General features: G+C 31.8%; 1 protein-coding gene across 1 annotated transcript in view; it reads right to left on the bottom strand.

The window, feature by feature from the left end:
• mAChR-A (muscarinic Acetylcholine Receptor, A-type) overlaps window positions 1-15,247 on the bottom strand; it is a 398,874-nt gene that overhangs the window by 191,654 nt on the left and 191,973 nt on the right. The gene's annotated exons all lie outside the window — the stretch shown is intronic.

The raw sequence follows: 15,247 nt of genomic DNA, 5'->3' as shown, positions 1-15,247 counted from the left end.
TCAACAGTTGATTTTACCCCTCGCCATTATCTTCTCGTCTATTAATTCCTATGTCTGTGATCTAGACCCATTTTGATAGTATACCTATGAATGATTTTCACCGTGTTCCACGCTCATACTGCGAAACTTTGGAGGGTGATTATTATTCAAAATTCAAAATTTCGACTATTTTTTTCATCAACGCTCCTTTGTAATTATATTTCTCCGCGCTCGGTCAGCTGTTCTATTTTTATTTCGAAAATAAATCGTCGAGAGGTAAACCTCTCGACTAGCAAGCTGAAGGTCACGGGTTCAAATCCCGGCGTACACAAATAAATATTATTTGATGGATTTGTGTTATTTAATAAATAACTGATTTAAAATAATATATTTTCGGAACGTTCCAGAGTGGAAGATACTCTCAGTATCGCCCTGGTGTAAGAACACCATTCATAAGTGAAACGTTGATTCAAATGGATTTGGCCGTGTTATCCAGGTACTTCCCCACTTTCCTCTTCTCCATCTCCATCTCCTTCCCCTCTCCACTACCTACAGCCTCACAACATACCCCCATCGGGGATTCCATACGGTTGGGAGCAGTTGGTACTCTTGAGTGGTTTCACATAAAAAAACTAAAAACATTACATTACTTTTGAATTTACACTATTTTTTTTTTTGAAAGATAATAGAAACATATTTCTAAATGAATAACCGCTGTTACTAGGCAATAGGCGTCCGCTGTTACTAGGCAATCCGAACGCATGCATTACGACTCGCAAAAGTAAAAAGCTACGATTACGCTAGACTAGTATTACGCTAGGCTATTATTACATTTTTTTTTGCCATTAGATATTAATATGCATTGTTTAAAAAAATCATTGTGATTTATTGATACTTATCATTTAAATATCATACAATAATTGAAACTTAACTAACTTTAAAACGTGCTATTTTTACCTAGTTTCTGGAGCCAGTGAGACTATGGCATCCCTAATTAGGGTATGTTGTGAGGCTAAAGGTTGTGGGGAGGGAAATGAGATGAGGGGAGTAGTTGGGAAGGAGAAAAGAAGTACCTTGTAATACATTGGCAATGTAGAAGCAACCGCACTGAGAAAATTTTGTAATGGTGATTTATTAAAAATCTCTTCCAATTATTAGTTGTCCTGTTGGGGAGGAAGGTGAATAAGTACCTGGCTATTTATATCTGGTCACCAAACACGACTAAAGCCAATTCAAGCAACGCTTCAATTATTCTGAGGGCGATTCTGATAGCGTCTTCCATACTGGTATGTGTCGAAAATATTATGGAAACTGTTTTAAACGAGAGGAAAGGCAAATATTTGCCGTATGATGATTTATGATTAACATTTAATACTAACTAAATATTTTTTTTATTTGGAATTTCAGAGAAATTGTATTACAGGGCACTTTTTGAAAGTAAATTATATATCTGAACGTAACGTTCACTCTGCAGAACTACCTGAAGTCCAATTTACGTTTCGTTACAAACAGGCACATGTAACGTCCCTCTGCAGTTCCCGCTACTGTCGGGTTTGAGGGGTCTCGCTTTATTTATGTAACGTGTGAAGCTGTCACGGCGACGCGACGCCTCAAACCTTAGAACCACTTAAGGGAGCGCCGGCGTCGTCAGTCACAAACAAATTTTCATGGCAACTTATGGATATTGAACCATTCGTTGCGATTATTTATTTTATATTATAAAGTTATACTTAGGTTTGAAAAGTGTTTAGGTAAAAATAAGATTCTTAAATTACATGGTTTTTTTCATGTTTTCTTTATTCTATTGGTTGTCTGCAATAATATTAGTAAACATACGTAAATACTACTAGTTATCTCCTTTAGAAAATTCTTTACTTTGTCAGTCAATTTTTTTTGTCAATTGTCTTTACCAGCTTCCTAATTAATTCTTTACCAGCTTCCTACAGAAGCAACAAAACTATTTATCAACTCTTACGTAGTCTCACGTCTCGATTAATGCAACGGCATTTATGCCAACCTTCCAAAATAGCAAATTGACAAACTTCAATCAGTGCTTAATGCAGCAGCACTGCTCATAACCGGGGTTTCCAAATATTCTCACATTTCAGAACACCTTCGTAACCTTCACTGGCTCAAGTGGCCTGAAAGAATTCAGTACAAATTGTGCTGGATGGTGTTTAAATCCATCAATGAAATGGCCCCACCCTATATCTGAATTATACGTCCCTGAAAACATTGGTCTGAGTCAGTCAACTCTTAAATCAGTAGCTAGGTAGACTGATGGAACCTAAGCGCAAGCCAAATACTAAGTTTGATCATCGCGCTTTCGGAGTATCTGGCCCGAAGGCTTGGAATAAACTCCTTCGGAAATAAGATCCATAACAATCCAACAGAATTCAGATCTAAACTAAAAACATACCTTTTTAAGCTGTCATACTCTTAAATTAAATATACCATTCCTGAGAGAAAATAAAATTATATCCAATTTTCCAATTATGTCCTAAATTCTGTATTTAAATTTTGCTAATAAACAATTATTTAATGTTAATTAAGTGTTAATCTTAAGTGACGTACCAGGTAAGTATGGTACGGTATATTTTATCCATATGTAGTTAGTAATAATATAAATCATTGTAGTAATGTATTATATAATTTATAAAAATCATCCTTTTATTATTATTATTAAAAATAAACTATCTGTAATTAATTCTTCATGTCAAAATTGAATGAAATAGTTTTGTCGGTAAGCGATTAAAATGTATTGGCTAAACATTTTCCACGGACGTTGGTCATTGCCGAAAATTGTTGTATATTGTACCATTTGAACCTCAAATAGCCATGAACTTAAATAAAATCTAGTACCTAATGATGATTTTACTATAGATTGTGAATTTGGATGCTTTGGTAAAATAAACTACTAGGGCTAATTCGTTTGGTTTTGGGAACAAACAGGTATTACCCGTAGAGTCCATTTGAGTCAACGCTTTTTGGAACAGCTCATAGAAGTCTTATAGAAATCGTTAGAAATATAAACTTAACGGTGTTGGAAAGAAAAAACACCAAACTTATCATTTAAATATAGAAGTTAACTACAGAATAATTAAAATGTACACATCTATGAAACCAAAAGTTCCGACTGCAATTTGAGAAAAATTCATGGTAACTTTGTGTATTTTTACTAATTATTTTTTTATATATAACGACAAAAATAAGGTAGTTATATTATTTATAATATATTTATCTAATAAAATATGTGTATTTTTTGAAGACACAACGTAAGATAAGCCATTTTTAAAACTTTGTATGTATGATTTCAAAATTTCAACATTTTAAAAATTATGTGTTCATTTCAAATAATTAATTATGAAAGCGTATTTCATCACCTTTCAAAACAATCTTTAGTTTTCGGATACGTTCAGAAATATTCCATTATTTGGATTTTATTGTGAAGCGGAAATACACACAAATTATTTTACTTTCTGACATCTTTAAGAAATCTAATAGACAATATTCTAAAGGTATGAAGAGTGTAATAAATAGTAATTAATATCATCAATAAAGATGGCAATAGGTAGGTACTACAGACAACTTTCTCAGTGAATACGCTGAAATAGGGAACAAACATAAAAACGATACTACCAGAGAAGAGACACTTACAAACGAATAAACTATTAAAAAGCTACTTTACCAATGTCATAAACTGCATAGAATAGTTTTTACAAACCGAAGATTACCTGAATAGTAATATCCACAACTTAAAACACTTAAAAGCGACATTTTTTTCCTTAAAATTCTTTCAACATTTTCACCGTAGCTGTCTGAGTCTCTACGCCTTAAGAATCTGACAATCTGCGGTTTGGTGACCCCGTCAATCTTTAATGTAAGGAGGAACGAGAACGTAAAAAATATTTAATATACAGGGACAAGGTATGGCCGTACCTCCTCGACTCCTCGCATTTCTGCGCGCCGAGTAGGTGCGTTTAAAATTTATGGTCGCACGAGATTAAAGTATACGATATACGAAAGACTGACGCCGCAACTATATTTATAACGAAGGATGTATAAAATGTATCCAAAAATGTTACATAAAACTAACTAAAAAGTCAACCTAAAGATTTATGGTTCCATGATAACTCAACACAGTGACTATTCAATACAACTTTAAAAAGTGATATAAAGTCATTAAAAACGATGAAAAAATTAAACCTAACCTAACCTACGTAAACAAGTTAGTAAAGTTTTTGTTTCGTCACTTTCCATGACTTTAAATAACTTTTTAAAGATGTGATGAATTATCCGATCACCATAAAATTCACCCAAGGAATTACCGAAAGATATTTTATGAAATTTGCTGAAAGGTTTTCAGAAATATATTCTATAAAATTAACTAAAAGTTTAACCGAACGACATAATATGAAATTAACTAAACAAGTAACCGAAAGATATGAGAAACAAATAAATAAAGGATTAACCGTATAAAATTTACCCAAAGATTACACTATATTTATTATTACACTATATAAAATTTACCCAATAATTGTGGAAAAATATTACATACAGGATACCCACGAAAGATATTATGCGATTAAATTATAAAAACCCATAAAATAAACGCAGCCCATTTGCCTGTTGTTCTCTCTTGAAATAAAATAATTTAAATTAATGAAGCCTTGACAGTTTTTGTTTTCATTTTCAAAGAGATAGTGTCTTGTTTATCAGCTTTAGGATATTATTTATCGTGTACATCTCTCGTGGTTAACGAAGTGTTAATTCATAGATTAATTTTCCTTCGTCATTGAAAAATAAGAAAGTCAAATTAGATCTACTTTTAATACTGACCATCTTTTCATACTGAATATTCCATCAATGACTTTATTTAATTCACTAATTTCTTACCGCGAAGCAATACGTATTTTGAATGAATTGTCTAGAGTATCCAGTAAAGCAGGAATTCAGAGGAATGAGTTTAATTAAAGAAAGGTTTAATACTTTACCTGGCAGTCAGATCTAGCCACTAAACAATAACATAGTTGTATACATATAATTTCGGCTTTGAAAGGTTATCTCTCACCAGAACAATACTACTCTTTCTTGTCCTTTTTTTTGTTTTTTATTGTTACATTATTTTACAATATTTCATATTCTAATTCAGTAATGTTGGCCTCACTGGGTTGTTTACCCGTGCTGAGGCCCCCATTTTATAATATAAGAATTTATACATTTTAAAACAAAACAACAACATTAAAATAAAGATAAATTTAAACAAAAATTAAAGATTAAAAATTAAAATATAATTATCACACTAAAAGAAAAATATTCAAAGAGAATGGAAATCGGCATTTATAATGATTTATGTGTTTGTGCGTGTTGCGTGTTTTATATATTTTTTTGTTTTGCGTGTATATGTTTTATTCTTGTATGTTATAGAATTCTGGTAGTTTTGTCTTTTTTGCTCTTTAATCCATTTTTTTATTTTTTGTTTGTATTTATTTTTATTAAAAAATAAAAATAAATAAATAAAAACACCTCTTTCAAAGAAAGAGGTGTTTTTAAATTTCCATTAGACAAGAATAAAGTCCTTGATTTACGAGGGTATATTGAACAATTGAAAATTGATATCTTGCAAGATACCTACTCATACCTTCCTAATGTAGTTATTTATATAATTAAAGCCTTTCGGCTTTTACGTATGATACTTATGGTATAGGACATAAGCTATAATATGAAATTAGAATTGGGTAAGCAATATAAAGCCATTACGAGCGTGAAAAAACAGCAAAGATAAAAACGAAGAACATGAAATAACAAAACAATTTGAGATCCTGTTTTTGTAATACAATATTGGAATCCCAAAAAATATAAATAACTTTACACGAAGATAACTAACTGATATAAAATATTGTTAATTTATTAAAAATCTCTTCAAATTATACATAATCCTGCTATAAACGGGACTACAGACCCCAAATGAATGACTTGATAGGTTTCATGTCTAACTTTTGAACACAAACATATGCTCATTGAAATCATTATATTTTCGCATTTCATCATTATATATGAAAATACGGTTCGGTGATAACTCAACACAGTGACAATTCAACACACTTTTAAAAAGTGATATAAAGTCATTAGATACGATGAAAAATATTTATTTTTTAACTTAACCTAACCTTACCTAACCTAACCTAACCTAACCTACTTAACAAAGTTAATAAAGTTTTTGTTTCACATCACTTTCCATGACTTTATGTAACTTTTTAAAGATGTGATGAATTATCACTGTGATGATTTATCCCGTCACCGAAAAACCGAAAATACGTAATATATTAAGTTATGTAATAAATTTAAATAATATTATTTAAATAAAACACACATTCATATATATATATATATATATGTAGAATAATGTTCTCGGTTTACCCGCGTAAAGTAGTCCTTAAAAGGACTTTTTAATTTCTGACGTTTCGGACAGATCTCACTGTCCATCTTCAGAGGCCTTATGTCCTGAATTTCGTCTCAAACTGAACGCTTTCGCGTGTCTGTTCGGTCCGGAAGTCAAGATACAAGTGGGTGCTTATCAATTCTTATGTCTAGGACGAAGTATGCGTGTTGATGGTGATTTGACGGTAGAGGGGGTGGGGGCGGGGTTGGCAATATCAAGCAGTATGTGTGTAGCGACCTGATTGGGTTGTTTTGAACTTGTTGGAAGTGTTTCTGAGAATTTTGGAAATGTCGGTTTTGGGTTATTTTGGTCAATTATAACTTTCCAGGTGTTGGGAATTCTAATTGAGTCATTTCTGGTATTCATATTATTTTTATGTTTATGAATTTCAATTGCTTCGCGGTAAATTCTTTTTGGCTCATTGTATATGCTAGCTATTGTTGTGGTATTATTAAAGTCCATTTTATGACCTTCATTAAGGACATGTTGTACTATGGATGAAGTTAAGCGTTTATTAGTGACATCTACCTTGTGTTCTGCAATTCTACATGATATTTTTCTGTTACACCGTCCAATATACACCTTTTCACATGCCCCACAAGGTATTTTATAAATACCATGAGACTCAAGTGGCTTAAAGTGGCTTATATATATATATATATATATATATATATATATATATATATATATATATAAAATATATATTATATATATATATAAAATATATATTCTATATAATATGTAAATATATCATGTAAATTATAAATATTAACATAAAATATAAATTATGTATAGATAAAACAATGTATAATTAAAACGTGTCAACATATAATTTGGCCTTTTAAAATTATATTTAAACAGAGCAAACGCAGGTGCATAAACACGTGTTCCGATAAATGTATTCGGAAAGTACTAAACTTTTATTAGAAAGTTCTCACGTTTTTAACAGGACTTTAATAATTTAGAAATACTCATTTATCTCCGTGTATGTTCAAAGAATATATGTAACTAACATAAGTTACAGAGTAAATGCTTATGGGTAGGTGTATCATCATTCATATTATATTTACCTAATCTTAAAATGCAAAGTACAAAAATAATTATTCCAAAATTAAATTAAAGTAGCAATACAGAAGTAGTTACGTATCTGCAATTACAAACAAAGGATTAATTAATTCATTGGCAAATAATTAATCACAGAGCTACGCATTGTTAATATTTCGTTCCAAAGATTTATCATGATCGATGGTTTAAGTAATTTTATTAAGGCGATGCACTACATCGTGTAATATTTTAAATTGAGCCGCTATCAATAACAACCCTTACGTAGATGGCGATTAGGTTTAAATTCCCGCTTAATACCATCCTCCTGTTTTGATTTATGCAAGAAAAAAACATGGCCAAAAAGTGCCTTTAATTTAATTTTGTGGATGTTCAGGCACAAATATTTAAATGTTTTTCTATCATTTTAAAAATAACTTAATTTGCCACGTTCAACAATAAAATCATAACTGAAAATGGGTTCGTAAGTAGGAGGTTTTGAACTTTAAAGCAATGTTCATAGGCCTTATTCATTATTTTTTTCTGGACTTATAAAAAGACTTACATAAAAAATACTCGATTTTTTCAAAAGTCAAGATGTATTCTACTTGCAGTATTTAATTAAAGCATCTGAAACATTTCTAGACCAAATTTTCAAACCAAAAACACATGATTTTGCATTACTACGTATTGCATCGCCTTACTACGTATTGCATCGCCTTAAGTTATACACTTATCTATTATTACTGTTGTCTTTCAGAATATCCTATGTACATTTAATTCAAATTATTCACTTAAAATTATTCCCCTCGCGAACGACATCCTCTTTAATACTAATTATAAATACTTTCACTTTGCAAACTTTTATTTTACGACGTTTAAAAAGGAAGAAAAAAACATCAAAGGACCCGAGCCTTCGTTTAAAGGTTCTGTTTCAAAAATTTATCGCCAGAAAGAACGCGGAAAAGAACAAAAACAAATAAAAGCCTTAAGGCTGTAATTCTTAATTTAATGACGTTATTTCTCGCTGTAAGGATGGGCTTTCCGGTTCATAAATATCACCGAATACAGGAACATTGTTACAGGATTTTTATAGAAAAAGTATTCGTTGTTGCTAAAAATAATAGATAATTTTATTACCTCAGTCGTATATATACGTATATTATATTTTTAAATATATGATGAATCTATTGTAGTGATGCGCCAACAAAATTAAAGTAAATTGTCATTAATACTCGACCTAATCACACATGAATTACGTCAAATCAAGACTGAGCTACAGGGATTCAAGAATGTCCAGACGAAATTATACGAAATGTTCGATGAATTCAAGGACTTCAAGGCCTCGCTAACATTCTTTAATAGCAAAATGGAGGGATTTGAAGAAGACTTTAAAAAATCTCTGATAAAACTACAAAGCATAGACTCCATTCAAAAAAAAACACAGAACTCGAGGCAAAACTAACTATGCTCGAATTAAAGATCGACGATCAAGATCGGCAACAAAAAAATTTTACCGCCGAAATAAGAGGTATACCGGAGGTTGAAGGTGAGAATTTGGCAAATATTTTATTTAACATAAATCAAGAAATAAAAACAAACACTACGAAAAATGACATTGAGACCAGCTATAGGTCTCCGGGTAAGACAATCCCCCAAAAAACCAGACCTATAATTGTGCGGTTTAAGCACGTTCACGTAAGAGATGTCTTTTTAAACGATGTAAAAAGGTACAATATGAATGCTGTGACTAAGGAAGACAAACTCAACACGACCTCAATAGGACTCTCCGGACCGCGCACGCCGGTATATATATCGGAACACCTGACTTCAACAAATAAACGCCTACTTTACCTAGCGAAGAAGACGGCTATTGATAAAAAATTTGCATTCGTATGGGTAAAAGCGGGACGAGTATATATACGCCAAACTACGGAATCGAGAGCTATACATATCACCTCTGAGAATATCTTACTTGCACTATGACTCACAAATGCAATCATACCCATACTACCTGTATCCCTTTTCAAAATGTTAATCAGAGTGTTCCTATATTTCATGATATTTCTATTCCTTTCAAAAAAATACTACAATATTGCATTGTTCAATCCCCAAATAAGCACGATGTCAGACATTTCAATTAATAATTTAATTATTAACATCGTTGTGCATTTATATTACCCACACATTATCAGGAAATTCTTATATGACAAATTTACAACTACATCATTGTGTCTCTCTGACCCCGCTACTTTACTTCCTTATTGTAAGAAATTACTAGCTAACCCTCAATTCACCACTAATACCAATTGCAATTTTTATTTGTACCATTCGAAGAACATGAAATGGCTAATGTTTTCTCACAATTTATGTATTACAATAATTTATGTATATTATTTTATTTCAATAACTGAGCAACCAAACTTATGTACTCTTTGTTCACACATCAAAAACATAAATTTACCATCCCAAATTAATATTACCGTGTGGGTTTACTTACAGATAACTTACTCTAAAAATGATCCAACATTCTTTTGAAATTCCCGATGAATCTATGCTCACATGCAACAATTATGTAGTTGATAATCCTAAAGACATAAATAAATACTGTTGGGAATCGTACAGTCTAAAAATTGTACACCAGAATATACGAAGTATTACCAATATTGATGATCTTCTCATATTTCTTGACCAACTTAAATTCACATTTGACATATTAGTTTTGACTGAGTGCTGGATTAATGAATACTATACCTCCAAAGAAATACAAAATTACACTGAATACCACACATCTATAAAAATAAATAAATCCAGTGGAATTGTTATCTATGTCAGGAACGAAATACAAGCTCAAGTTGACGAGCTCGCTTTATCACAAGCAAATTGTCTAAAAATAGTACTTAACAAAAATGTGTGCATATTTGCAATTTATAGATCACCATCTTTCAACAATATTGATAACTTTCTTAATTCACTACATTCCATCATTAACAGCACAAACAACTCAGAACATCAAATAATCATTGGAGACCTAAATGTCAATATAATCTTAGACAATCACCGTCAATGCGATGATTATTTATGTTTTCTGAGCGAAAACGGTTTCACTCCAACAATTAACACCCCCACTAGAGTACAAGGCACGAGCAAATCCTGCTTAGATCACATTAACATAAAAAATATTAAGTTCATAGACTCGTTTGTCATACACACAACAATTTCAGACCATTATACCACGGCGCTCGGTCTAAGAAATAAACCCTCCTCTGCTGCTAAAAACAAATATATTTCTAGAATAAATTACAGCAGCCTGCTCGAGGAGCTACGTACAGAAAAGTGGCATAACGTACTAGATCAGACTGACACTAACCAAGCAATGGACGAATTTATTAAGAAATTGCAATTCTACATATCTAATAACACTGTCAACAAATGTATCCCAAACAAACAATTTAAACTCATGCCATGGATCTCCCCTGGCCTTGTCAAATCTATTCACAGACGAAACCAACTCCACAAAATTGCGAAAAGGCAACCAGATAATATTTTACTACAAGAACAATATAAGAAATATAGGAACTTGTGCAAAAAATTAATTAAAACAACAAAAGAAAAATTCTACAAACAATATATATACGAAAACACATTAACTCCGAAACGTTTCTGGGATATATTTCGAAAAATCACCAAAACAAAAAATAATAAGTCGTCATTCATACAATCATTAGACACTAAAAACACAAACACTGCTGACCCCAAGGGGATGGCTAATTTTGCAAATCATTATTTTACTTCCGTAGGAGCTTCACTCGCTAACAAAATACTCGATAAATGTAAGAAAACTGAATCCAATCTAGCCAACATACCTTCAACTGTTTATAATTGTAAATCAGATGAAATTCAAACTACGACTAATGAAGTAATGAAAATGATAGATGAACTCAAGACATCGAATGCTTGTGGGCCAGATAAAGTGTCAACAAATTTGCTAAAAGTGTTGAAACCACTTATAGCTAGTACTATTGCATTTATCTGTAATCTTAGTTTCAAATCAGGCATATTTCCGAACCACTTAAAAGAATCAATTATCATACTGATTCACAAAAATGGAGACAAATCGGATATACAAAATTATCGGCCTATATCTCTACTAAATTCAATCTCAAAAATTATTGAGAAAATCGTCAAAAATCGTCTTAGTCTCTACCTAGAAAATTATAAGATCCTTTCCAAGAACCAATTTGGCTTTCGACCTGGTTTAGGAACAGAAGATGCTATTGCTAAACTGACTGATATTATTTCCAATAATATTGACCAGGGAGTTAAGTCCATCGCTCTCTTCCTTGATCTGGCAAAAGCTTTTGATACCATCTCGCATAAAATACTTCTGAAAAAACTACAGGCCATCGGCATTCAGGGACAGCTATTCAAATGGATGGATAAGGTTTTTTTATATGAAAACCGCACAAGAGTTCCAATTGCTACCAACTATCCGGAGCTAGTTAGATTATGGAATCCTTAATTGGGTCGTTGTGAGTCTGAAGGTAACGAGGAAAAATACAAAACAAAAAGAATATACTCATATAACTACTGTCAACTTTATACAAACTGTAAACAAATATTTCACTCTCCGTGGAATAGTAATTAATTATCCCACTTTTTTGGCATAATGTGTCAAATTTATAAAAACCTAATATGAGATAAACGTAGAAATATAAATGGATTCATTGGCTTCAAACCGCAGTAAGCAGTTTCATATGCTTCTAAATGTATATATTCGGCACCAAGCGAACAGATACCAAAAAGTTAAAATTAATGATACAGTTAGCGATCCCGCCCTTATAGAATTTGGTGTACCGCAAGGGAGTACCCTAGGACCACTTCTATTCAGTATTTATATAAATGATTTATGTAACAGTAATCTCTCCAATCACATCATAACATTTGCGGATGATACTGTCTTAATATTTGAAGGAAGAAACTGGAATGCTGTACACAACAAAGCAGAAGACGGTATTAACCAGCTTAAATATTGGTTAGATTATAATCTTTTGACTCTCAATTCAGAAAAAACAAAATTTATACGATTCAGTGCGACAGAAGCGGGCCAACCCAAAGAATTATACAATATTTTCATACATAAATGCATCGAATCAACTAACTGTAATTGCTATAAATTAGAATGCGTGAACAGTATAAAATATCTCGGTATTGTTATCGACAAACATCTTAGATGGGACGGACATATAGACCTTGTGACTACTAAGGTTAGAAAGCTGACGCATATCTTTATGCCAATTAGAAATATCCTATGTCTAAAAGATTTAAGACTCATTTACAACGCTATGTGTGGGTCACTATTAGACTATGCATCATTAGGCTGGGGTGGATGCGCAAAAATGGTTTTAGACCACTTAGCAAAGGCCCAAAAATCCTTACTAAGGGTAATCATGAAAAAACCTTTTAGGCACCACAGCAATTCACTATTTGAAGAGTTACGAGTTCTAGATGTCAGACAATTATACATAAGGAAAATAATTTTGAACACTCATAAAAAACGTCATCTCTACCCATCTATCGACCACTCTCACGACACCCGACACTCACGGAGGAATCCAATCGTACCACCCACAACCAAAACTTCACTTGCTCAAAGACATTTTTCATTCCTAGGCCCAAAACTTTACAACTTTATACCTGATGCATGGAAAAAGGAAAGCAAAGGTGCTCTTCGTAAATCGATCACTGTCTGGCTTCACCAATTAGGGAGAAAAGAGTGTGAACTCACACTTTTCCAAAAATAAAACAAACAAAATATCAAACACATTAAGAAAACAAAAAAACAAACAAAACTAAACAAACCAAACAACAAGTTAACATCAGTTAACCTTATAACTTTTTGCTTTTAATCTTTTATAATAATATTTTCTTTTAATGTATCATTATTTTTTAGTTATATATATATATATTTTTTTTAGTTATGTATATATTATATTACTTTTCTTTTTTTTCCTCTTTTGTTTTTGTTCTTACAAAATATGTATGCGTGCATGAATAACTCAATTTTGACTGTCCTAAAACGGGAATTCCTCCTAGTTGGGCAGTCAAAGTATTTTTTATCTACATGTGTCATTGTATCATCACCTGTACTAAATAAATAAATAAATAAATAAATAAATAAATAAAAATAAAATATTATGTTGGTGAAATGTAAAACCCTCTGGGTGGGTAACAACAAGCACTTGTAACCGGGCCAGTTCCCAAATAAATATAATTGGGCAGGAGATATCAATTTTGAGATTTTAATCACCTTTGCCCACTTTTTTGGCATAATGTGTCAAATTTATAAAAACCTAATATGAGATAAACGTAGAAATATAAATGGATTCATTGGCTTCAAACCGCAGTAAGCAGTTTCATATGCTTCTAAATGTATATATTCGGCACCAATCGGTCAAGTGGATATTATAAATATTAATTTATTTATTTTGATTTGCTTTACCTGAACAGTAATTCCTTGTTTCCCAATTAGGGGTTACGAGTTGAGTACGAGAAAAAAGTGGGAATAAAGAAGGTTTTTTTATATGAAAACCGCACAAGAGTTCCAATTGCTACCAACTATCCGGAGCTAGTTAGATTATGGAATCCTTAATTGGGTCGTTGTGAGTCTGAAGGTAACGAGGAAAAATACAAAACAAAAAGAATATACTCATATAACTACTGTCAACTTTATACAAACTGTAAACAAATATTTCACTCTCCGTGGAATAGTAATTAATTATCTAAAGTTTGCGTATTCGATCCATATTTTTTGAAAAAAAGAACTTTCCAAAGCTGTGAATCCCCTCGCAAAGTCCGAAAAGGGGGTGGAAAAGTTGCAAATGGAAATATACAGAGCCTGTGGAGATTGCAGCCTGCAGCAGTGTAAGGCTTCTCCATTACCTTGTCGTTTTCCCAACTCCCATTACATAACACCCACATTTGCAGTTGTTCCGTGTGTTTTTGGCAGTATTGTTCATTTGGCAACGTGTGGTTTTAGCTAGTTTTATTTGTTTCGCGACTGGACACGACATTTCGTAATGAAACCCGGAAAGTTTACAAGAAAAGTTACGATTTCGGTTTAGTTTGAGATATTTTTGTTTCGTTGTTTGTCGCCTGTGGTCGCAAATGAAACTGTAAATTTTGAACGAATTTATACGTAGTTTTAGCGGAGAATTTGTTAAAAAGTTAGTTAACTTGAAACGAATTTACGAATACAAAAATAAATAGTGTAAACAGGGTTATTTGATTTTGGAATTGAGAGAGCACGTTGTTTTTAAAACTATTTTGTCTTAGTTGATTATTTTGTAATGTTATCTTTAAACCTGGAATTCTGATGATTTAAAGCATTATAATATTTTGGGCGGTGAGCTCTTGCATCTTCAGATATGAAACTATTTTTATTACTCAATTTTGTAGGTCAACGCAACTATTTTCAACCATTTTCATTACCAGTTTACGTTTTTTACTTTAAACATCCATAAAAATGGTAAAAAATTACAATACGCAATTTTATTATTAACATTTTTTAATTAATTAATTTGCAAATGGTACACATAAACATTAAAAAAAGCAAAATTTGTTTGCACTAGTAAAAATAAATTATTACAATAATACGCAATGGTTATTAGTTATTAAAAACAATAGCAATAGCATTAGACAATCAACTAACATTACCCTACGCTAGTCTCAAACACGCAAAATAAATATCATATTCATATTCAAAATTCTTCGAGCCATAAAGGA

Source organism: Hesperophylax consimilis, chromosome 11 (genome assembly GCF_061612785.1).
Source record: "Hesperophylax consimilis isolate HC1 chromosome 11, BYU_Hcon_1.0, whole genome shotgun sequence".
Taxonomy (NCBI): domain Eukaryota; kingdom Metazoa; phylum Arthropoda; class Insecta; order Trichoptera; family Limnephilidae; genus Hesperophylax; species Hesperophylax consimilis.
This window is presented reverse-complemented; position numbering and strand designations above follow the sequence as displayed.